Source organism: Vicia villosa, linkage group LG6 (genome assembly GCF_029867415.1).
Source record: "Vicia villosa cultivar HV-30 ecotype Madison, WI linkage group LG6, Vvil1.0, whole genome shotgun sequence".
Classification (NCBI taxonomy): domain Eukaryota; kingdom Viridiplantae; phylum Streptophyta; class Magnoliopsida; order Fabales; family Fabaceae; genus Vicia; species Vicia villosa.
Window position 1 is genome coordinate 77844918 of NC_081185.1, and position 23629 is coordinate 77868546.

Genomic DNA, 23629 nt, shown 5'->3' on the forward strand with positions numbered 1-23629 from the left:
GTAAATAAGAGCATCATATTCGTCTTTCATGACCCTTTTTCAATTATGATCATTTAATGAAAATTTTATGAGGTTTGACAATACCGTATTGTGCGCGGATAGTCATTTGAGGAGACTAAGGTGCAATAAAGGATATATGTGTGTTGATAGGTTAAGGTGAGGGGGTAGTAATTGTTTTTGTTATTGAGGTTGGTGTTTAGGATGATGAATTTTTTTTGGGTCATACGTATAAGTTGAGAGGATAAGGGAAATTGAACCATAGGTGATGGTTGAGAGGGAGGAGTGTGTTGGACCGAGCATGGTGTTGGGGAGGCTGGAAGTGTTGGGACTGTAATTGTATGTTAGGAGGTAGAATGAGTTTATTGGTAAGTAGTTATGTGGGGAGAAGATTTTGTTTGAGGTAGGTGTACAATTGGGAGGGAAGGAAAGGGATTATATCTATAAAGTTATAGTTAGTAGTTGTAAGAACATTCATGGTAGAAAAAGGAAACATATTTTCTTCAAAAATAATGTGCCGAGAGATAATGATTTTACGACTTGACAATTCATAACACTTATAACCTCTTTGATTGCACACATAGCCTTGAAAGACGCAAAGTGTAGAGCGAGCACTAGTGCATAAAAGACTTTTTACATCGGGCAAAAAACACATTTTACATCGAATATGGATCTGATGTAAAGACAAGTGATGTAGTAAATCAAAGATATTTTACATCGGACAGTGGTCCGATGTGTAAAATGCACCTACCACATTGGTTGATTGTTGCGTCTGATGTGAAATGTGTTTAATTTTATTTTTTTTAAATACTCGCAAACTTTTACATCGATTGCCTTTTTTAGCCCGATGTAAAATGTGAGTTTTTACATCGGTTGCAAGGTGCGCCTGATGTAATATGTATGCTATCTTTCTTAAAAAATTTAACTATTTTTTAGCAAAATCAAGGTGGAATCCCTGCAATTTTTTTTAATACCTAATTTTTCATATTTTTCCAACATCATACAGACCATATTTAAATAGCTATTTGATATCTAATTTTTCATATTTTTCCAACCAACTTGTTAATTTCATTGCACCATATAGCTAGAATTCACATATTCTTCAAAATGAATAATTGTTATAAAAAGTACTAATTTAGGATACATACAAGTTTGACAAAATTATAAGTATGTTTACAGGGGACTACAACAACAACAAAACCAGCGAAAACATACAAAAATATCAAACCATTTATAAATCCTTTTCCACACTTGAATAACCAACATACAATCCACAAGAAGATGAGTTGCAGCTTCAATAAACAACACCAAACTCATATTTCCTGACAAAAAATAATAACACCAATTAATATTAGTAGACAACAACAAAGTTAAAAACTCAAATCATATACAACTAAACAATTCTATATAACTCACCAGGTTAGATCGGCCTTATTTATGAACAATTGCAAGATCGGCCTCGTCCACCAAGTTAGCGTGTCGGGCTATGAAATCTAATGGGTTATGATACAAACTCGATCATTCAACATGATTGCATAATATAGGTGAATGTAAAATATAGATGAATGTAATAGCAAACTAACAAAGTTTTACGTCCATCATGCAGCATATTACGCTATATGTATGTCAGTCACGTGACACTGGCTCTTAATTTTCTTTAATTAAAGAAACAACACGTGGTAAGGCATATGATAAATAATGAGTAGCCACAAAAACAATGTTAACCCTTGTGCCACGGCTTTTGCAAAGCAAACATACCAATATGAATACATACTTCACAATTTTGAAGGAATGAACGTACTGCACACATATATAGCAAAATATTACTAAAACCAAAAAATAAGTTCTATACGAGAAAAACTTGCATGGATACGAACATAAATCATGAGTGTTAGGAACAACTAATAAGAAAAGAGAAAAATTTAAATTTATTTAAAATTTAATTTCTTTTTTAATTGGATTCATGGGGTGGTTGTGATTGAGTAGGAGAGAGAAACAAATATTTCTTATTTTTTAATTAATAAAAATTTTTGATTGGTTGTTTGTATAGCCACCTGTTATGTTTGTGCTCATGCAAGTATTTTTCCTATACTTAACCTTTCCGAAAGGCATGCGAAGGTCCCAAAATACATCAAGAGTGTTCGATTAACATTATGCATTAGAACATGAAACCGCAGAACAAACTCCATAACGTTCTTGTAGATTCTGCTGTGTACCGCAAACTATTATCCATACTAAACATAATTAACACATAAGGTACCTTGAATTAATTTGTGTGTTTTCCAACTCATATTCATCCCTATATTACTCTTAACAGTACGAAGAAACCATATATGCCTTTTCCTTATGAAATTAACAATATATCAAGGACTCGAATATCCTTCGGATAAAAACCTAAATCCTACTCCCCTTATAGTAGAGGCGGTTATAGACTCACCCTTGTAGTTTCTCGCTAATAAAGAGTGTCTCCCTGTCCAAAAGTCTTAATTAGCTCGATAACTCCCAAACCTATTATGTAAGATAAAAACACTTGAATATGTGTCAGCATATAAAATTTGTCATAATAAACATGTTTTCAAAAATATAATACAAATACCTTGCCTATAAGTAGAAACATAAATATTACATTGATGGATATTAAACCTTCTTACTTTAACAGAAGAGGCAACCTAGGCATGAAAGAACATGCATTTGTTGGTCACTGACTCAGTTCAGCCCATTTCTGAATCGAAATTATCGACTGAAATCAATTTCCTATATGGAATTTTCTTTAGAGTAACCTATATATTTTAAGTAGGTCAAGAATAAAATAGTTAAACACACTACAGCAAGCAATCGTAAACGCCATCACAATTGAGAACCATGTGAAGATCATTAACAAATTACAAATGTCATTGTGAGTCCTTATTAAAAATATTTCTACTGTCAAATGATACACACATGGTTTTTGGTTTTTGTTGGAACATTATGTATATATTCCAATATAGGGAGATGAATTGAAAAAGTTCATTAAGTCAAGTCCCACATTGTATGTTAGTTGGAAAAATCCCTTAGTCCCACATCGCTTAGATTAGAAATCTTGGCTAGTTTACTTCATTATATAAGGAAGTCATTTGTTTCATTCCAAAACACACCAAAAACTTATTTTGAGTTTTTCCTTCCTCACTCTCATAACTCCGCGTCTTTCGAATTGTCGAAGCGCCAACTTCTCCCTCTTTCTTTCTACTCGTTGAATTTTCCGAGTATTTTCTTGAATTCTCGTTAGAGAATAATGTTAATTTCTCTTGTTTGAGTTGAGAAATTATCAAGTATAATTTTTATTGGATTCTCTTTAGAGAATTATTGAAATTTCTCTTGGTTTGAGAAATTACTACGACTGGTCGTTATACCAGATACTAAGATGGTATTGATACCATATTTGAATGGTCCTAGTACTATCTGAAGGTGTATTTCTAGACTGATTATCTACCGTGCAAGTAGTAATCATATAGTATAGATCGTACCGCAAAATTTTGGAGGCGTCGTGGTTATTAAGAGTTGCTTTGCATAATTTTGGCAGTACCGCAAAACGTCTTAAAGAAAGCGTACCGATCTGCGACTCGACCCGGTAATTTCTTCGGTGGCAAACTTGTTAAAATCGTGATCCAACAATTTTAGGACGTTTCGAATTGCCATGGCTACTGAAGAAATTATTGGTACTTATGCGGATATTTTCTTTGACAAAACCGTCCATGTTTGCGAGATGTCACTTCAAATGTTGGCAAGAAATGATGATTTTCTTCTTAATGTTGAAAAAGATAGCTAACATTTTGACCGAAGGCATTTTGTTGCTTCTTTTGGATCAACCGAACAAACTAACGGTATGAAATATGAGGATCAAAAGGAACACGTAATAGTGTTGAAGCTGAATCTGTTGCACAGATAAAGCGAACAATTTACAGCTTAGGAAAGAAATCACCTTATAGAAAGAATAATTATAACATTCTGAATGGAATCGCAAATGATCTGTATGACTATTACAGTAACTGCGATACTTCAAAATATGTTTAAGTGGCTCTGAAAAACAAGTATGACATTGAAGAAGCAGGAGGACAGAAGAATGATTTTAGCGGCTACATGAAGTATCAGATGATAGATGAAAGGTTCGTGGAAATCCAAAGTCACAAATTTCGAAAGATTGCTCATGAGATCATCACTAAAGGTATGTACTTATATATACAATTTGAATTTCTTTTATTATTGAGAAACTGCCCCTAGTTTGAAAGTTTTTATGAATTATGCCTTGTTAGAAAATAAAATAATTTTGATTTAGAGACTGATTATTCTCATTAAAGAAGAATATCAGAGACATGATTAAATAGAAAAGTCTTGGTTGTTTTAAACAACAAAAATAAATTCGGTGTGGTTCTAAAGCCATATGGAAAATCATTATAGAATTAGAACTGCAATATTGTGAACCGAATTAAGAATGGGAACCCTTCTATGGCCCCAATTGCTCCAACTAGACAACAACCACCACCTCAAAGAAATGACGTTGTTTTCCTTTTGTTTCAATTATGGAAAACTAAGTCATATGGCTAAGAAATGTATCTTGTAATGCTTGAACTTGGTGTAGCCCGTAATGCACTGGTTAACCTGGCTAATGGAAAATTTATTCATATGATCATTGAAATCAACATGGTTGATAGATCTGATGGTTTGTGGATAAACACAGGTGTCTCTCGTCGTGTTTGTTATGATCGTGTTATGTTTAAAACATACACGAATACTAAAGATAAGAAAATGTTGTTGGGAGATATCCACACCACTAATGTTGTCGATATTGGAGAAGTGGAACAAGGTCCACCTGTGAAAAGACTTCAATCTTGAAGGATGTCATGTATGCTCCCGAGATTATAAAGAATCATGTTTATGTTTTTTTCTTCTTCTAAATAAGGCAAGATTTAGTCGGTTTATTGGGGTAAATTTGTACACCATCATCACAAAGAATGATATTTTTGTGAATGAAATTGATAAGTTTAAGAACTTTGTAAGAATTTGTAGTGATAGGTAAACTGTATGATTCTAGTTTATTAAATTATTTTTATAAACATGGAATTGTATATGAAACGACTGCTCCATATTCTCCTGAAATGAATGGTAAAGCAGAAAGAAAGAATAGAACTCTTACTGAACTTGTTGTTGCAATTATGATGAATTTTGTTGCCGCACGTGACTAATGGGAAAATTTTATTGACTGTTTGTTATGTTCTGAATAGAGTTCCCAAGTCAAAGAATAATATATCTCCTTATGATATATTAAAGAAAAGACAACCAATCTTGTCTTATTTGAGAACTTGGGAATGTCTGGCTTATGTCACAATTCTGGATCTGAAATGAGTTAAACTCGCTAGTAGAGCATATGAATGTGTATTCATTAGATATGCAACAAACAGTAAGGCATATAGGTTTTATAACCTAAATGCAAAAGTGATCATAGAATCAAATGATGTTAATTTCTATGAAGGCAAATTTCCCTTTAAATCGAGAAATAGTTAGGGCACTCAATCGAGTCACATTCCTGTGATAAAAAGCACAGAAAGCAACAACAATGTAGAAACAGAACTTCGACGAAGTAAAAGAGTAAGAGTCTCTAAAGACTATGGGCCTGACTATGCGGCCTATAATGTAGAAGAAGATTCAATAAATCTTCAAGAAGCTTTATCATCTCTGGATGCAGACTTATGGCAAGAAGCTATTAATGATGAGATAGATTCTCTGGAGTCTAACAAGACCCGACACTTAGTAGACTTGCCTCATGGATGCAAATTGTTGCACCCCCAAATTTGCCCACATATTTATTTCTAATTGGCTTAAGCTTCTCATTTCATCTGCATACCTTCATTAGGGCATTTGCATGACTTTGCATTCATTCATTAACTAAAACATCTAAAAGCATGGGATCAAGGGTCATGAAGAAAATCAAGGTCTCATAGAGGTTTTGGCACAAGCTTATTTATTTCCTCAAAAGGATGCTCGATGCTTGATCAGAAGATGATGATTGGTTCAGTCTCTTGAAAAGCACTTGATCAAATGGATTCAATTCCCATGAGTTACTTGACCTAGGGTCTATATCCCTGAGCATTTGGTATATTTGGACTTCATGAATTCAGGGTCTTTCTTTTAGGTTGATCAATTGGTGGATGAATCTCCATTTATAGGGTTTATTCATCAAAGGATTATTCATCATATTGGGGATCAAAGGAAGTCCTATTATTTGGATTTCAACTATGTTTCAACACTTGATTAGTGATCAAATGATTGGGGTGGAAGACCAATTCACTTCGACTTCCTCATGGGTATAACCATCACTATATTTCCAAGTGCATTCATGGATTCATACAAACGGCCACGAAGGGTTACATGGTGCCACCATAAAAAAGGAGAGCTCAAATTGAATTAAAGAGAAGGAAACATTTGAAGGTTCAAATTAGCATGGGAGGGAAATAAGAATTCAAATCTATTTTGGAGGAAAGACTAAGTTGGTCTAAAAAGTTCATCTAGATCCATCACTACTTCTACTTCATTCCAATATCATTCAAGACCATACATGACCAAAGTCGAGATCATTCCAAATGCTATACAAGGATCAAAAGTTACATTGTAGATTCTTCCGAAAATTACAAAAAAAGAGTACACTTTGTTTATAATCAAGTCCAAGATTTCAAACTCATTACAAATTAAAATCCATCCATAATCCATTCAACAATCATTCAAGTATCCATACATAAATAGAGTGTATCTTTTCCTTACAAAATTCATTACAAAAAAAATCAAATTTCTAAACCTAGGGTGACTTGCTCCTACCCTTAGCCTTGATTCATTTTGCTCATCCAACCATGCCAAGTCTCTTTGCATTCACCAAGTTGCTTTAAACATAAACCTGTCCCTGCCACATCCATAAATCAAACCTGCAACACACAAAAATACCATATCAGTTCCAAGCCATGTCAAATTCAAGAAAAATCCTATTGTCTCCACTTCAAGACAAGTTTGCACTTAAAGGTAAAATTCAAATCCAAGTCAAAAGCCAATTCAGTTCATTGTTGCATACAGCATCAGACCCACACATTCAAAAGAATCCGGTGCACAACATACAGTAAAATAGCATGGTTCAATCCTACGGCAGCATATTTAACGAACTCAGTCACGGCTCAGAAAATAAAACTGAAATTATACACACGCAAACAGCAGGGACTAGAGAATCCAGAATCAGAAAATCAGAGAATCTACTAACTTCAAACCTCAGCTTATTCTACAGTTAACACTTAACAGTTTTACATAACAAACTTTTCCTAGCAACTAACTCAGTTTCTAACTGTCAAACAGAAGATCTCTAACTATCTCTAACCATTTCCTAACAGTTCTGTTATTAACCTATAACTGCCTCTAACCGCCTCCAACCAACTTAACAGAAATTCTCTATATCTAACTGATTTTTAACAAAAACCTCCTAACTGTCATAACAGAATTCTAACAACCTACTAACCAAGCTCTAACTGAATCCTACAACAGAAAAATCAGGAAGAGTAGAGAAGTAACTAACCTTTCAATCAATTCTGATTCTCCCTGATACTATATAATAGAATCTCCCACCATTGTTCATACTTCACACGCCACTTTCCTCCACCTTCAGACTTCAACATTCATCTTGCTCCTTTCTTCAACCTATAATTCTTCCATTCACTCATCATCAACTCCACGATTCACACACACACTTCATCCACCATTTTCACTCTTCAAACTTCATCTTCACTGCACCATCCTTTGAACTCACCCATTTTTACTCTCAGTTATTCACACTCCACACTTATTCATCTTCCACAATTAACCTGAAAACAGAACAGAAAAAGGAGACTCAGAAGCTTTTACAACAAAAAATCGGAAAAAAGGAAAAACGTAACAGAATTGGAAGATACCTGTAACAAACTCTTCAATCTTTTCTCCCTCTCCCTTCAATCTTCAATTCTCCACGATTCACCATACAATCGTTCATTCTTCTTCTCTATCCTACAGAACCTCCATAACAAATTCATCTCAACTTCATCTTGATCCCTATCCATCGATTCATCACAAATTCTACCAACCGATTTCTCCAATCAGGCTCTGCTCAAAAGAATCGCACACATAAAAGAACCTTCTCCATCTTCAACTCACCAATACACACAGAAATTCACATCCACGTTCTAGAATTAATCTCCCTTCAATCTTCCTCTCTATCGGAACCGCGTTCTTCACCTTCATCCTTGATCACAAAACCACCTACAATCCTCATTCACGCAACTCTTCAATCGTCGTCACTTAATCTAAGTTCAACGTTCATCCGCAACGACGAGCACTGCTTCGCACAACATCGACAACAATCAATCATCCGCACTCGCAAAAGAAAGCCAAGGAAGACGTGGAGATGAGTTCGAATTGAAGAGATTTTTAAAAGAGATCGGGACGAGAGTTTGAGTTGTGAAATCAGAGAGGTGAGAGCGAGAGTTAGAGAACAGAGATTGGGAGACAAACGATGAAAGAGCGGAAGCGAGAACAAGGAATCGGAGAGACGGACGGAGAGGTTTTCGGCCGGAGAGGCTTAGTTCCACCGCCGCGCCGTTTCAATCGTGAAGAAGAAGAGAGAATAAGCCGAATGGTCACAAGGTAACCCTAGTCCCCTTTCTAGATAATATAATTTTATACTATAGTTTTTTAATTGAATTAATTTGAATTTAATTGAGATATAATTAGGGTTTAATGTGAATGATTAGTGTACTAAAGTCCGAATATTAATTATAATTGAAGTAGTGATTAATATTGTTTGAAACTGAATAAAATTCTGATGAAATATCTGAATCATGAATCTGATAATTAAGACAATTGGACTAATCTGAAGACAACTCGCTGGGCCACCGAATTTCATCCATGCACCTCTCTTTTGGCCCATTGCAACCCGTTTTTGGCCAATAATCTGAACCAAATAATTCACTTTGGGCCTCTGTCTGCAGGCCTGACCAGCTTACTTGTCCACACCACCATTTCCAATTTTTACCCCCTGATCATATATTTTTCTTGTAAGAATTTAGGTATTGACATAGTTTTTGGTTACTAAATTTCTTTTGATAAAACAATAAAAATCATGATTTTCTAGGTAGATTTAAGTGATTTTAGGATTAATTTTAGTCTTAGAATTTTCTCATAAAAACCTCACAAGAAAAATACTAGTTTAGGCTTAGTAGCATTTAGGTTTTTTAGTATAATTTTGGCTTGAATTAGATTTCCCTTAACATTAAAAACTCATAAAAATAGTAGTATTTTTTTAGACTAAATTTGTATTAATACTTGAATTGCTTCTTTTATGCTTTTGTATCATTTTCGTGCTATTTTTGTATAATTGTTGTGTAATTTTGTTACTTGTTTTTGGCCATATTTTTGGCCTACTTTGTGAATACCATTTTAATGCTCCTTTTAGAATTTAGTCACCATGTTAACATTAGACTTAGATTAGAATAACTTAGATTAGAGAATAGGTTAGTCCCCTTGTTCATTCTTTTTTTTTTCAATATTAAAACATTAACAAATAGAGATGCGAATCACATTAAGAAAGTGATAGAGAAATGAGGGGGATTCATTCCCTAATCTGTTTCTCATTCACTTAGTGGCATAGAAATGAGTGGGATTCATTCCCTAATCTGTTTCTCGGTCACTACTTAATGGGAGAGAAATGAGTGGGATTCATTCCCTAATCTGTTTCTCGAACACTAATTAATGGGATAGAAATGAGTGGGATTCATTCCCTAATCTGTTTCTTGAACATTATATAATGGGATAGAAGTGAGTGGGATTCATTCCCTAATCTGCTTCTCGATCATTATATATTTTTATGTGATTCGAATCGCAAAGTAAATTCCCTTAAAAAATACCCATCCAAAAATATTTAAAACACTTAATAAAGGCTCGAATTAAAACAAAGTGACGAAGTGGTGTGAAACCTTGTATTGGGTTTTGTTCATCATGTAGTTACATAAAAAACACAAACCCAAGTTCATTTTCTTTTGCCTTGTTAGGCGCTTAAGAACAAGTTAAGTCCTTTCCAAAAGTAGGCGTATAAGTCTCCAAAGGTCGAGCATCGTAGATTGTGACCTTAACCTCTGTTCAACTAAAAAACACAAAACAAATGGAAACTATGGAGCCGAACTACGGTAGCTCTGATTCCTTGTAAGGGATACGTAGGCATTGGGTCGCGGGGCCTAAGCGAGCACACTTGTAAATAATTCCTTCTTTTCCCCGTGTTCATTTTGCATTCATTCGCATTTAGGTTTAGACATTAGACACCCATTAGATAGAAACAAACATAGGTGGATACCATCGAGTACGATGGGCGTGAGGGGTGCTAACACCTTCCCCTCGCGTAACCGACTCCCGTGCCCTGTTCTCTGGTCGAAAGACCTTGTCCTTGTTTCGAGTTAGGTTTTCTGATATTCCTTTCCCGCGATGGGATGAATATATTAGTGGCGACTCTGATCCATTTTTCGCGGTAGCGACAGCTGGCGACTCTGCTGGGGACGTTGCTAGACCTGTGCTGGTCCGTTCTTAGCGAGTCGATCCTAGCCTTTGTTTGTTTGTTTATTGGGTGTTTCTTTGTTTGTTTGATTATATGTTTACATGTTGTATATATGCTTGCACATTATGTTTATTTTCCGCTTGCATATCATGCATCTGGACCATATTATGGGCCCCCGTGGGGGCCACATATTTTTCTGTCTTGTTTTGCAGGTTGGGTGGGATGTTTTATGAGGTAAAAGGCCCAATACCCAGGCCAGAGTTGACACATAGGATACCTAGGATAGAGTGGATAGTCATGACGCCAACAGAATGTCAGGTTCTGTTGATTGCGATCATGAGACCCACGACCAGTTGATGTTCAAATGAGATACCGTTGTTGGCATGTATTTGCAACAATGATGGTGTTTCAGGAGAACTGTTAACGCTGGAGACCTTTTGACCTACCCTGACCTAGATTCACCTGTGAGTGGGGAGGGATATACATGACAGGTACCGTTGGTGACTATTCATATTCTGTTGGTGACTATTGGTTCTCCTGGTATTCAAAAAGGTGTCGGACCTTTGATCTCATGACATCTGACCTATATCATTTATTCAGAGGATTGTATAGTGGTTACTCAGATTATATGGACCTCGATCCCATGCTTTTGCATTACATAACATCATTACTTTATCCACTTCATTTGTAGGGGATTCTAAAGTCTATTTCCAAAAAAAAAAAAGAGATGAAAAAAGTAGAAAAAAATAAAAGATGGAAAATAAAAAAAGAAAAGATACTATATGCAACAAAAAAAAAAAGAATAAAAGAGAAATAAAAGTGTGTGAAAAGACTTTAGGATTCTCCATAAATGAAGCATGCATTCATAATATCATGCATTTCATGGTTCTATCAGAAGCTTATGGGGGCCCTTTCTACATCACATTCTAATTTCAACAACAAAATTGACTTCTCACCGCTACATGCTTGAAAGTTAATAATGGAACAACTCCGTGAGGATTTGAATGAGATGAGAACAGAAGTGGGGACTAATGTGAATCAGTGTATGGAGGCTATTTAAGTTTTTCTCTTAGACAAGAAGAATTGAGGCAAGTTCCTCAGAGGCCAAATGCAAATGCTAATCTCACCCCAAGAGAAGGTCTTATGAATCAGAATGTCTGAAATACGGTTGAGATTCCTATTCCTGTTAAGGAGACTCCACATCATGAGAACAATTTGGAAATTAAAGTCTTCAAGTTTCAGATTATTGAAACTGAAAAAAGGTTCCACCTCTTGGAGAAAAGTCTGAAAGCCATAAAATATTGTGACTGCGTTGATTTAGACATTGTTGGATTGGGCATAGTGCTTGATGTCAAGAGCTGCAAAGGTCATTTATTCTCTCTCTGGATAGTTTGGACATGCAAGCCAAAGTGGTAATTATCACTTGTACATATGTGGAAATTGCTTGGGGCTCCCGACCGAGGGATAAGCAAGACATATTCTTATCTTGAGCTTTGCACCATTTGCATTGCTCGAATCCCTTAAAGCATTACAAATTCTTGTGCAACTTCATCATAATCTTTTTCCATGTGGTAATCAAGAGTGTTCTGCAAAGGCATTTCTCATTCTCAAGTTGTTGCTTCATATCATGTGTCATCTCTTCCCGGAATTTTCTTCTCAGTGGCCTTTGCTCGTCAACAGAGAAAGAAAGAATATCAGAAATGAATCGATGTAATTTCAGTGCCTTATGCTCAGTTATATCCCTGATATTTCAATCGGTGTTTTGGGTCTTCCTCACCACAGATAGTTCTCTGGAGTTTGATGACCATACAAGCTTCTTCCATTTATGATGGTGATTATTGTTCTAGCATATATATTTGGGGCTCCCAACCGAGGGATGAGCAAGACATTGTCTATCTTGAGTATTGCATTATTTGCATTGCTCGAACCCCTAAAGTAAGGCAAAAAGGCATCACTCTTGTACGCCTTTGTCGGAATATTCTTCTGGGAAGTAATCTAAAGTGTGTGGAAGGAACATATGATAATGCTAAGTGGCTACCATGCTGGGGCACCTAGCCATTCAACTGAAGATTGTAAGTCGTTCAGAGGCAAAGTTCAAGTCCTCATTGATTCCAGAGCAATCACATCCACTCCGAGGGGTTTATGCACAATTTGAAGTCTCAATGGGATATCAAAACTGCAAAGAGCATTCAAGAGAAATAAGTCCATACGGAGTCAAGTCTCCTCAACAAAGGCATTCATTTAGTTCTTTATTGCATTCTCATTTGTAATATTTCATTGTTTGTTTAAGCATTGCTAGCATGTAAAAATTTGTTGATTTCTAAATGAAAATCATAATACATTGTCTATGTTTGTCTTGAAGTAATCTTTTCATTTTCACTCATAAAAATGTTTTTGGCATTACGATACCAACTTTACTAATCACTTGCTTAGGCAAAGAGCGGAGGGAGAATGATGACAAAAAAAATGTAAAATCCTTAATTGTGTGTTTTTGAATAAAACCCTGCTGATGATGTACAGGCATTGTTTCAAATCCCCAAACACTGGAGATATAAGGGAGATAGACCCTCGTTAACTCCTTTGAACCTTGAAGTAGGAGTTTCTTTTCTGAAAAAAAAACCCTTAATTTTAACCCTGGGGCAGGGTAGTGTTCATTTAACTTGATCAAGTGTTCAAAACTCACCAAAAGATATACATTTAAGGATACAATAGTGGTTATCCTTCAAAAGGTTGAGAAATGTCAAAATTGCAATGGTTATCCTTCACCTATAAGGAGATCAAAAGATGACGATACCACAATGTCAATCCTTCATCAATCATGGAATGAGGCAGTCGCAATCACTTCCAACGAATCAAAGACAATACGAGGTCACACGACTTGTTCAAAAAAAAAAAGAAAAAAAAATGAAAAAAAGAAAGAAAAAACAGTGATGAAAGAAAAGAAATAGCAATAAAAAGAAAAAATTGTGAAAATAAAGCAAGAACAAAGTCGTGTGATAATGAATCAAAAGAATAAAAGGTGAGCGACTGCCATGTCCAAAAACCTCATTGATTCCTCAACCGTTTCAAAATTCCTTGTGAGGGATGAGCACTCATGTTGAGTTAATTGAACTTAGGAGTGGAGAACATCACGAAGGGGGTGGGCGCCAAATAATTTGAGCCTAAAAATCCTTTGTTTCTGAAAATCGTGAACCCGGCCAAGTTACAACCCTTAAAAGTCCTAATTGAAGTAGGGTTTATTTCGAAGACGCACTCCAATGAGATAGCGTTTAACTGACTCCCAATGAAGCGTAACACATATCTATGTTGGTATTGTATGCCCGCTTTACATTTCATTCACAAGAGGTGGCCACCTCATTGCATAAAAAGTTTTTAAACTTCAAGACTAGCATAGGCTTTGCATTAGAATTATCATTCTTATAATTAACATTCTTTTGCATACAAAACATTTGCTTAAACATCAAGGAAGTTTGTATGATGAGAATCCATGAAGATCTTGATCACGTCAAAGTAAAAGAGACTTGAGAACTCCGTAGAGTAAAAAGAAATCATTATCAAAGCAAGTTATCTGAATACTCCTTTGAGCCTGTGCAGTTTGATGCCCTCGTTGTTTGATCATTAAGGGACAAGTGCCTGAAGACTCCGCTGAGCCTGATCAGTTTGATATTGTTCTTGATTGGTTACCCTGAGGGGAAAGGGTTGAATACTCTGTTGAGCCTGAACAATTTGATATCTTCTTTGATTGACTACCCTGAGGGGAGAAATTTAAATACGCTGTTGAGTGGATGCATATTGATTAAGTACCCTGAGGGGAAGAGTTTGAAGACTCCATTGAGTGTGATAAAGTTGCTTCCATAGTTTGGTTCACTTCAAGGGAAGTAAACTTGAGGATTCTGATAAGATGTACATAACCAGGGGCAGTCGCGACGAGGAATCTCTCGTGAGTTCAACCGATCTGAAGCAGTTGGGTCGATAAATCTCAATTTTAGTCAATCAAAAGCAATTAAATCAAGGTTTGACCCCTCAAATCCAATTAGTATGGGTCCATCAAGTCGAGGAATCCCTCTCTTGGTTTCAACCAATCTGAAGAAGTGACGTCGAGGAATATCTTAAGCTCACTCAATCTGGGGCAGTCATGTCGAGATTCGACAAATCTCTCGAGGATCCATTGATCATGAAGGAATATTTCAAATGCTTGAATATGCTGGGGCAGAGTGATCTCAGGTAATTGGGGCATAAGAATCCTTTCGAGGAAGATATATTCGTAAGTCAGGCAGCTTGGGGCATGATCCTTTTGGTTTGCATCGAAGGAACCATCACTCACTTGTAAAGTGCAGTTGACCATCACGGAGTTGATAGGTATCATAATGATTTTCCCCAACAAGTTACTCTCTCCCCAAGCATAGGAGTTTATTTCCCCTGAGAGTTGATTCTATTCCTCAAGCATAGGAGTTTATTTCTCCTAGAAAAGTCTCTCCCCGAGCATAGGAGTTTATTTCTCCTAAGAATTCATTCTCTCCCCAGGAATAGGAGTTTATTTCTCCTCGGAGTTGTTCCACTCATCCCATAAAGCGTTCTTTATCCGGATTTCTCATTCCCAACATGGTGAATCGAGGGAATCTCCTCATGTCAAAAATCCTCCAAGCAATGGCACATGGTGAGAAGTCTGAAGTCATTCTTCAAGCCAACGAAGAAGTACATCTTGCAAGTCAAAGTCCAATGTCTATTAGCACCCCCACAGAGTTCTTAACACTAAGGGGATTCTCCCTGGTGTTTACCTCTCCCGAGGTCAGAGACGAAGCTCGATCGACAAGATAGCGGAATATTCTCTAAAGGGCCCTTGTCATCTCTGCATATAGTAATCATTGCATTCACATTGCATCTTCAAAAAGCGTAGCATTTCCATGAATATGGAGCATTACGCCATGAGAAAAATCAAACATGCATCAATGCATAATCCGGTTCGTGTGTGCTCCAAAGGCACAAAATGATATATCCCTAGAAGAAGTCTCACTTTCTCTCTCTAGTGTGGATTGGATACAAAGTCTTTCTTCGTCAGGATCATTGTCTCTACAGTTATTTCCCGTTTGCTCTGCTCAATCGTTTGGATAACCCATACTTTGTGTGTGGCAATTCGAATGATTGTCACTCTTGTAGAATTACACCCCGCCTTTTGGCCTGAGGGAACCATGTAGTTCTTATGTTCCGTGAATAACAATACCTCTTTCAAAGTCCAGTGTTTACTGGCATCATCTAATAAAGTCTGGTCGTCACCAGCCCTCTCTTTGTATTCACTTTTCGTGAGTCCCCTTATTGCCTTTTGCATAAGGGATGTCTCTTGCTTCTTGCAAGTTTGCCTTGGTTATTTTCCCGTATGCTGCGTGCAAATTAGAGTGCGAATGAGGGTGGGCATTCAACCCACCTCATTTTTCAATCAGTTAAAATTCATACTTGGTGTGTGGCAGTTCGAATGATTGCCATTCTTGAAGGGTTACACCCCGCCTTTTGGCCTGAGGGATCCATGTAATTCTTATGCTTCGCAAGCATCGATATCTTCTTGAAAGCCCAGTGTTTACTGGCACCCCCTGATTGATTCTAGTTGTCACTAGCCTTTCTTTCAGTCAAGCCCAATGGTTATTGGCATCGCCTTCAAAGCCCAAAGTTTATTGGCATCACCTTCAAATTCAGTGTTCATGAACATCCCCAATAAGAGTCTAGTCGTCACTAGTCTCCTTCAGTCAAGCCCAATGATTATTGGCATCTCTTTCCTTAAAGTCCCATGGTTATGGGCATCCTTCAAATTCTGGTTGTTACCAGCGAAAGTCCTATGGTTATAGGCATCCTTTGGTTGAGTCTAGTTGTTACTAGCCTTTTCCTTAAAGTCCTATGGTTATAGGCATCCTTTGGTTGAGTCTAGTTGTTACTAGCTTTTTCCTTAAAGTCCTGTGGTTACAGGCATCCTTCGGTTGAGTCTAGTGGTTACTAGCCTTTTCCTTAAAAGTCCCATGGTTATGGGCATCTTTCAAAGTCTGGTTGTTACCAGCAAAAGTCCTGTTGTTACAGGCATCCTTTGGTCAGTTCTAGTTGTTACTAGTCTGTTCCTTTAAAGTCCTGTTGTTACAGGCATCCTTTGGTCAACTCTAGTTGTTACTAGTCTGTTCCTTTAAAGTCCTGTTGTTACACGCATCCTTCGGTTAGGTCTGATTGTTATTGGTCCTTTCCTTCAAAGTCTGGTTGTTACCAGCAAAAGTCCTGTGGTTACAGGCATCCATTGGTCAAGTCTAGTGGTTACTAGCCTTTTCCTTAAAGTCCTGTGGTTACAGGCATCCTTTGGTCGAGTCTAGTGGTTACTAGTCTTTTCCTTAAAGTCCTGTGGTTACAGGCATCTTTGGTTAGGTCTGATTGTTATTGGTCCTTTCCATCAAAGTCTGGTTGTTACCAGCAAAAGTCTAGTGGTTACTAGCCTTTTCCTTAAAGTCCTGTGGTTACAGGCATTCTCCGGTTGGGTCTGATTGTTATCGGTCCTTTCCTTCAAAGTCCGGTTGTTATCGGCAAAGGTCCAGTAGTTGACTGGCATTTCTTGTTTACATCAAACATTTAATAGTATCCTTTGTTTGGAATCAGTGTTAACTGGTATCGTCTTTCAAAAATCACAACTACAAACGTCTCTTCAGAGTTGTTACTCCAAAGGGCAAATTTCTGGGCTCTTTGGTAATCAATCCACTTAAACCTCAAATGTCCAGAACTTGTATCGTTCGTACATTCAGGTCCAAGAAGATTGAATAGGGGCAGCTGTTGCACCCCAAAATTTGCCCACATATTTATTTCTAACTGGCTTAAGCTTCTCATTTCATCTGCATACCTTCATTAGGGCATTTGCATGACTTTGCATTCATTCATTAACTAAAACATCTAAAAGCATGGGATCAAGGGTCATGAAGCAAATCAAGGTCTCATAGAGGTTTTGGCACAAGCTTATTTATTTCCTCAAAAGGATGCTCGATGCTTGATCAGAAGATGATGATTGGTTCAGTCTCTTGAAAAGCACTTGATCAAATGGATTCAATTCCCATGAGTTACTTGACCTAGGGTCTATATCCCTGAGCATTTGGTATATTTGGACTTCATGAATTCAGGGTCTTTCTTTTAGGTTGATCAATTGGTGGATGAATCTCCATTTATAGGGTTTATTCATCAAAGGTTTATTCATCATATTGGGGATCAAAGGAAGTCCTATTATTTGGATTTCAACTATGTTTCAACACTTGATTAGTGATCAAATGATTGGGGTGGAAGACCAATTCACTTCGACTTCCTCATGGGTATAACCATCACTATATTTCCAAGTGCATTCATGGATTCATACAAACGGCCACGAAGGGTTACATGGTGCCACCATAAAAAAGGAGAGCTCAAATTGAATTAAAGAGAAGGAAACATTTGAAGGTTCAAATTAGCATGGGAGGGAAATAAGAATTCAAATCTATTTTGGAGGAAAGACTAAGTTGGTTTAAAAAGTTCATCTAGATCCATCACTACTTCTACTTCATTCCAATATCATTCAAGACCATACATGACCAAAGTCGAGATCATTCCAAATGCTATACAAGGATCAAAAGTTACATTGTAGATTCTTCCGAAAATTACAAAAAAAGAGTACACTTTGTTTATAATCAAGTCCAAGATTTCAAACTCATTACAAATTACAATCCATCCATAATCCATTCAACAATCATTCAAGTATCCATACATAAATAGAATGTATCTTTTCCTTACAAAATTCATTACAAAAAAAATCAAATTTCTAAACCTAGGGTGACTTGCTCCTACCCTTAGCCTTGATTCATTTTGCTCATCCAACCATGCCAAGTCTCTTTGCATTCACCAAGTTGCTTTAAACATAAACCTGTCCCTGCCACATCCATAAATCAAACTTGCAACACACAAAAATACCATATCAGTTCCAAGCCATGTCAAATTCAAGACAAATCCTATTGTCTCCACTTCAAGACAAGTTTGCACTTAAAGGTAAAATTCAAATCCAAGTCAAAAGCCAATTCAGTTCATTGTTGCATACAGCATCAAACCCACACATTCAAAAGAATCCGGTGCACAGCATACAGTAAAATAGCATGGTTCAATCCTACGGCAGCATACTTAACGAACTCAGTCACGGCTCAAAAAATAAAACTGAAATTATACACATGCAAACAGCAGGGACTAGTGAATCCAGAATCAGAAAATCAGAGAATCTACTAACTTCAAACCTCAGCTTATTCTACAGTTAACACTTAACAGTTTTACATAACAAACTTTTCCTAGCAACTAACTCAGTTTCTAACTGTCAAACAGAAGATCTCTAACTATCTCTAACCATTTCCTAACAGTTCTGTTATTAACCTATAACTGCCTCTAACCGCCTCCAACCAACTTAACAGAAATTCTCTACATCTAACTGATTTTTAACAAAAACCTCCTAACTGTCATAACAGAATTCTAACAACCTACTAACCAAGCTCTAACTGAATCCTACAACAGAAAAATCAGGAAGAGTAGAGAAGTAACTAACCTTTCAATCAATTCTGATTCTCCCTGATACTATATAACAGAATCTCCCACCATTGTTCATACTTCACACGCCACTTTCCTCCACCTTCAGACTTCAACATTCATCTTGCTCCTTTCTTCAACATATAATTCTTCCATTCACTCATCATCAACTCCACGATTCACACACACACTTCATCCACCATTTTCACTCTTCAAACTTCATCTTCACTGCACCATCCTTTGAACTCACCCATTTTTACTCTCAGTTATTCACACTCCACACTTATTCATCTTCCACAATTAACCTGAAAACAGAACAGAAAAAGGAGACTCAGAAGCTTTTACAACAAAAAATCGGAAAAAAGGAAAAACGTAACAGAATTGGAAGATACCTGTAACAAACTCTTCAATCTTTTCTCCCTCTCCCTTCAATCTTCAATTCTCCATGATTCACCATACAATCGTTCATTCTTCTTCTCTATCCTACAGAACCTCCATAACAAATTCATCTCAACTTCATCTTGATCCCTATCCATCGATTCATCACAAATTCTACCAACCGATTTCTCCAATCAGGCTCTGCTCAAAAGAATCGCACACATAAAAGAACCTTCTCCATCTTCAACTCACCAATACACACAGAAATTCACATCCACGTTCTAGAATTCATCTTCCTTCAATCTTCCTCTCTATCGGAACCGCGTTCTTCACCTTCATCCTTGATCACAAAACCACCTACAATCCTCATTCACGCAACTCTTCAATCGTCGTCGCTTAATCTAAGTTCAACGTTCATCCGCAACGACGAGCACTGCTTCGCACAACATCGACAACAATCAATCATCCGCACTCGCAAAAGAAAGCCAAGGAAGACGTGGAGATGAGTTCGAATTGAAGAGATTTTTAAAAGAGATCGGGACGAGAGTTTGAGTTGTGAAATCAGAGAGGTGAGAGCGAGAGTTAGAGAACAGAGATTGGGAGACAAACGATGAAAGAGCGGAAGCGAGAACAAGGAATCGGAGAGACGGACGGAGAGGTTTTCGGCCGGAGAGGCTTAGTTCCACCGCCGCGCCGTTTCAATCGTGAAGAAGAAGAGAGAATAAGCCGAATGGTCACAAGGTAACCCTAGTCCCCTTTCTAGATAATATAATTTTATACTATAGTTTTTTAATTGAATTAATTTGAATTTAATTGAGATATAATTAGGGTTTAATGTGAATGATTAGTGTACTAAAGTCCGAATATTAATTATAATTGAAGTAGTGATTAATATTGTTTGAAACTGAATAAAATTCTGATGAAATATCTGAATCATGAATCTGATAATTAAGACAATTGGACTAATCTGAAGACAACTCGCTGGGCCACCGAATTTCATCCATGCACCTCTCTTTTGGCCCATTGCAACCCGTTTTTGGCCAATAATCTGAACCAAATAATTCACTTTGGGCCTCTGTCTGCAGGCCTGACCAACTTACTTGTCCACACCACCATTTCCAATTTTTACCCCCTGATCATATATTTTTCTTGTAAGAATTTAGGTATTGACATAGTTTTTGGTTACTAAATTTCTTTTGATAAAACAATAAAAATCATGATTTTCTAGGTAGATTTAAGTGATTTTAGGATTAATTTTAGTCTTAGAATTTTCTCATAAAAACCTCACAAGAAAAATACTAGTTTAGGCTTAGTAGCATTTAGGTTTTTTAGTATAATTTTGGCTTGAATTAGATTTCCCTTAACATTAAAAACTCATAAAAATAGTAGTATTTTTTTAGACTAAATTTGTATTAATACTTGAATTGCTTCTTTTATGCTTTTGTATCATTTTCGTGCTATTTTTGTATAATTGTTGTGTAATTTTGTTACTTGTTTTTGGCCATATTTTTGGCCTACTTTGTGAATACCATTTTAATGCTCCTTTTAGAATTTAGTCACCATGTTAACATTAGACTTAGATTAGAATAACTTAGATTAGAGAATAGGTTAGTCCCCTTGTTCATTCTTTTTTTTTTCAATATTAAAACATTAACAAATAGAGATGCGAATCACATTAAGAAAGTGATAGAGAAATGAGTGGGATTCATTCCCTAATCTGTTTCTCAATCACTTAGTGGCATAGAAATGAGTGGGATTCATTCCCTAATCTGTTTCTCGGTCACTACTTAATGGGAGAGAAATGAGTGGGATTCATTCCCTAATCTGTTTCTCGAACATTAATTAATGGGATAGAAATGAGTGGGATTCATTCCCTAATCTGTTTCTTGAACATTATATAATGGGATAGAAGTGAGTGGGATTCATTCCCTAATCTGCTTCTCGATCATTATACATTTTTATGTGATTCGAATCGCAAAGTAAATTCCCTTAAAAAATACCCAACCAAAAACATTTAAAACACTTAATAAAGGCTCGAATTAAAACAAAGTGACGAAGTGGTGCGAAACCTTGTATTGGGTTTTGTTCATCATGTAGTTACATAAAAAACACAAACCCAAGTTCATTTTCTTTTGCCTTGTTAGGCGCTTAAGAACAAGTTAAGTCCTTTCCAAAAGTAGGCGTATAAGTCTCCAAAGGTCGAGCATCGTAGATTGTGACCTTAACCTCTGTTCAACTAAAAAACACAAAACAAATGGAAACTATGGAGCCGAACTACGGTAGCTCTGATTCCTTGTAAGGGATACGTAGGCATTGGGTCGCGGGGCCTAAGCGAGCACACTTGTAAATAATTCCTTCTTTTCCCCGTGTTCATTTTGCATTCATTCGCATTTAGGTTTAGACATTAGACACCCATTAGATAGAAACAAACATAGGTGGATACCATCGAGTACGATGGGCGTGAGGGGTGCTAACACCTTCCCCTCGCGTAACCGACTCCCGTGCCCTGTTCTCTGGTCGAAAGACCTTGTCCTTGTTTCGAGTTAGGTTTTCTGATATTCCTTTCCCGCGATGGGATGAATATATTAGTGGCGACTCTGATCCATTTTTCGCGGGTAGCGACACAAACCAATCAGTTGTAAATGGGTTTTAAAAAAAGGAAACTAAAACCTGATGGAACTATTGATAAATACAAGGCTTGCCTTGTAGATTTCTTCGATACCTTCTCTCCTGTCACTAGAATAACATCCATTAGGGTACTTATTTCAATTGCTGCTATTTATAATTTAATAGTACACCAAATGGATGTTAAAACTGCTTTTTTAAATAGTGAGTTAGAAGAAGAAATCTATATGGAACAACCAGAAGGGTTTGTGATCCATGGACAAGAAAACAAGGTCTGTAAGTTAACAAATCTCTGTATGGATTAGATCAAGCTCCTAAACAATGGCATGAAAAGTTTGATAACTTAATGATATTGAATGAAAGTGACAAATGCGTTTTTTATTAATTTGAGAATCGCATATGCACTATCATATCTCTCTATGTAGACGATTTACTCATATTTAGATCAAACATTCAGACCATTAATGATGTGAAATCATTGTTGTGTAACAACTTTGATATAAAAGATCACGAGATTCTTGGTATCAAGTTCACGAGATCCGTGCAAGAAATTTCTTAGGATCAATCATACTCTGTGGAGAATATCTTAAAGAAATGTAAATACTTTGATTGTAAGCCTGCATGCACACCTTATGATCAAAGTGTGAAACTCTTTAAGAACACTGGTGAAAGTGTGAGACAAACTGAATATGCGAGCATCATTGGCAGCCTTAGATATGCCACTGATTGTGTTAGACCCGACATTGTATATGTCATAGGATTGTTATGCATATTTATGAGTAGACCGAGTAACGGGCACTGACAAGCTATTGAGCGAGTCATGAGGTACCTTAAAAGGACCATAGAACTCAGTCTACATTATCAATAATTTCCTGTTGTACTTGAAGGATACAATGATGCATATTGGAATACTTTGTCAGGTGATTCCGAAGCTACTAGTGGCTATGTATTCAACATAGTTGGAGGAGCTGTATCTTGGAAATTAAAGAAACAGACTATCCTGGCTCAGTCCATGATGGAGTCTGAAATGATAGCATTAGCAAATGCTAGTGAAGAAGCAAGTTGGTTAAGATGTTTGCTAGCTGAGATTCCCTTATGGGAAAAACCAATGTCAGTTGTGTTGATCCACTGCGATAGTACCACGGCTATTGCAAAATTGAGAACCGTTATGATAATGGTAAAAGACGTCAAATAAGAAGAAAGCACAACGCCTTTAGAGATTGTATCTCTAAGGGAGCTGTCACTACTAAAAATTTCACTTTTAGTGACCGATTTAGAGACCGAAAAAATTTGGTCACTCTAGCTACCGTATTAGCCACCAAAATTTAATACCTTATGAATAAAATTTCAATGGTCACTAAATCGGTCACAAAATGGAATCAGCCACCGAATTAGCGACCGAATATTAGTGACCGAAAATTCAGTCACAAATATATTAGATTGAAAAAAATTAATAACATAATAAATTTATTAAATTTATAAAAAAGTGTCCTT

At 36.6% G+C, this 23629-nt stretch overlaps 1 long non-coding RNA gene across 1 annotated transcript; it reads right to left on the reverse strand.

The window, feature by feature from the left end:
- Positions 1 to 6826: 6826 nt before the first annotated feature.
- LOC131611694 (uncharacterized) lies at positions 6827 to 8207 on the reverse strand. The gene is made up of 3 exons (XR_009287089.1): positions 7956 to 8207; positions 7583 to 7868; positions 6827 to 6947 (listed from the first exon to the last, which is right to left on the reverse strand). It is a non-coding gene; the product is annotated as an uncharacterized LOC131611694 (long non-coding RNA).
- Between the last annotated feature and the right edge of the window lie 15422 nt (positions 8208 to 23629).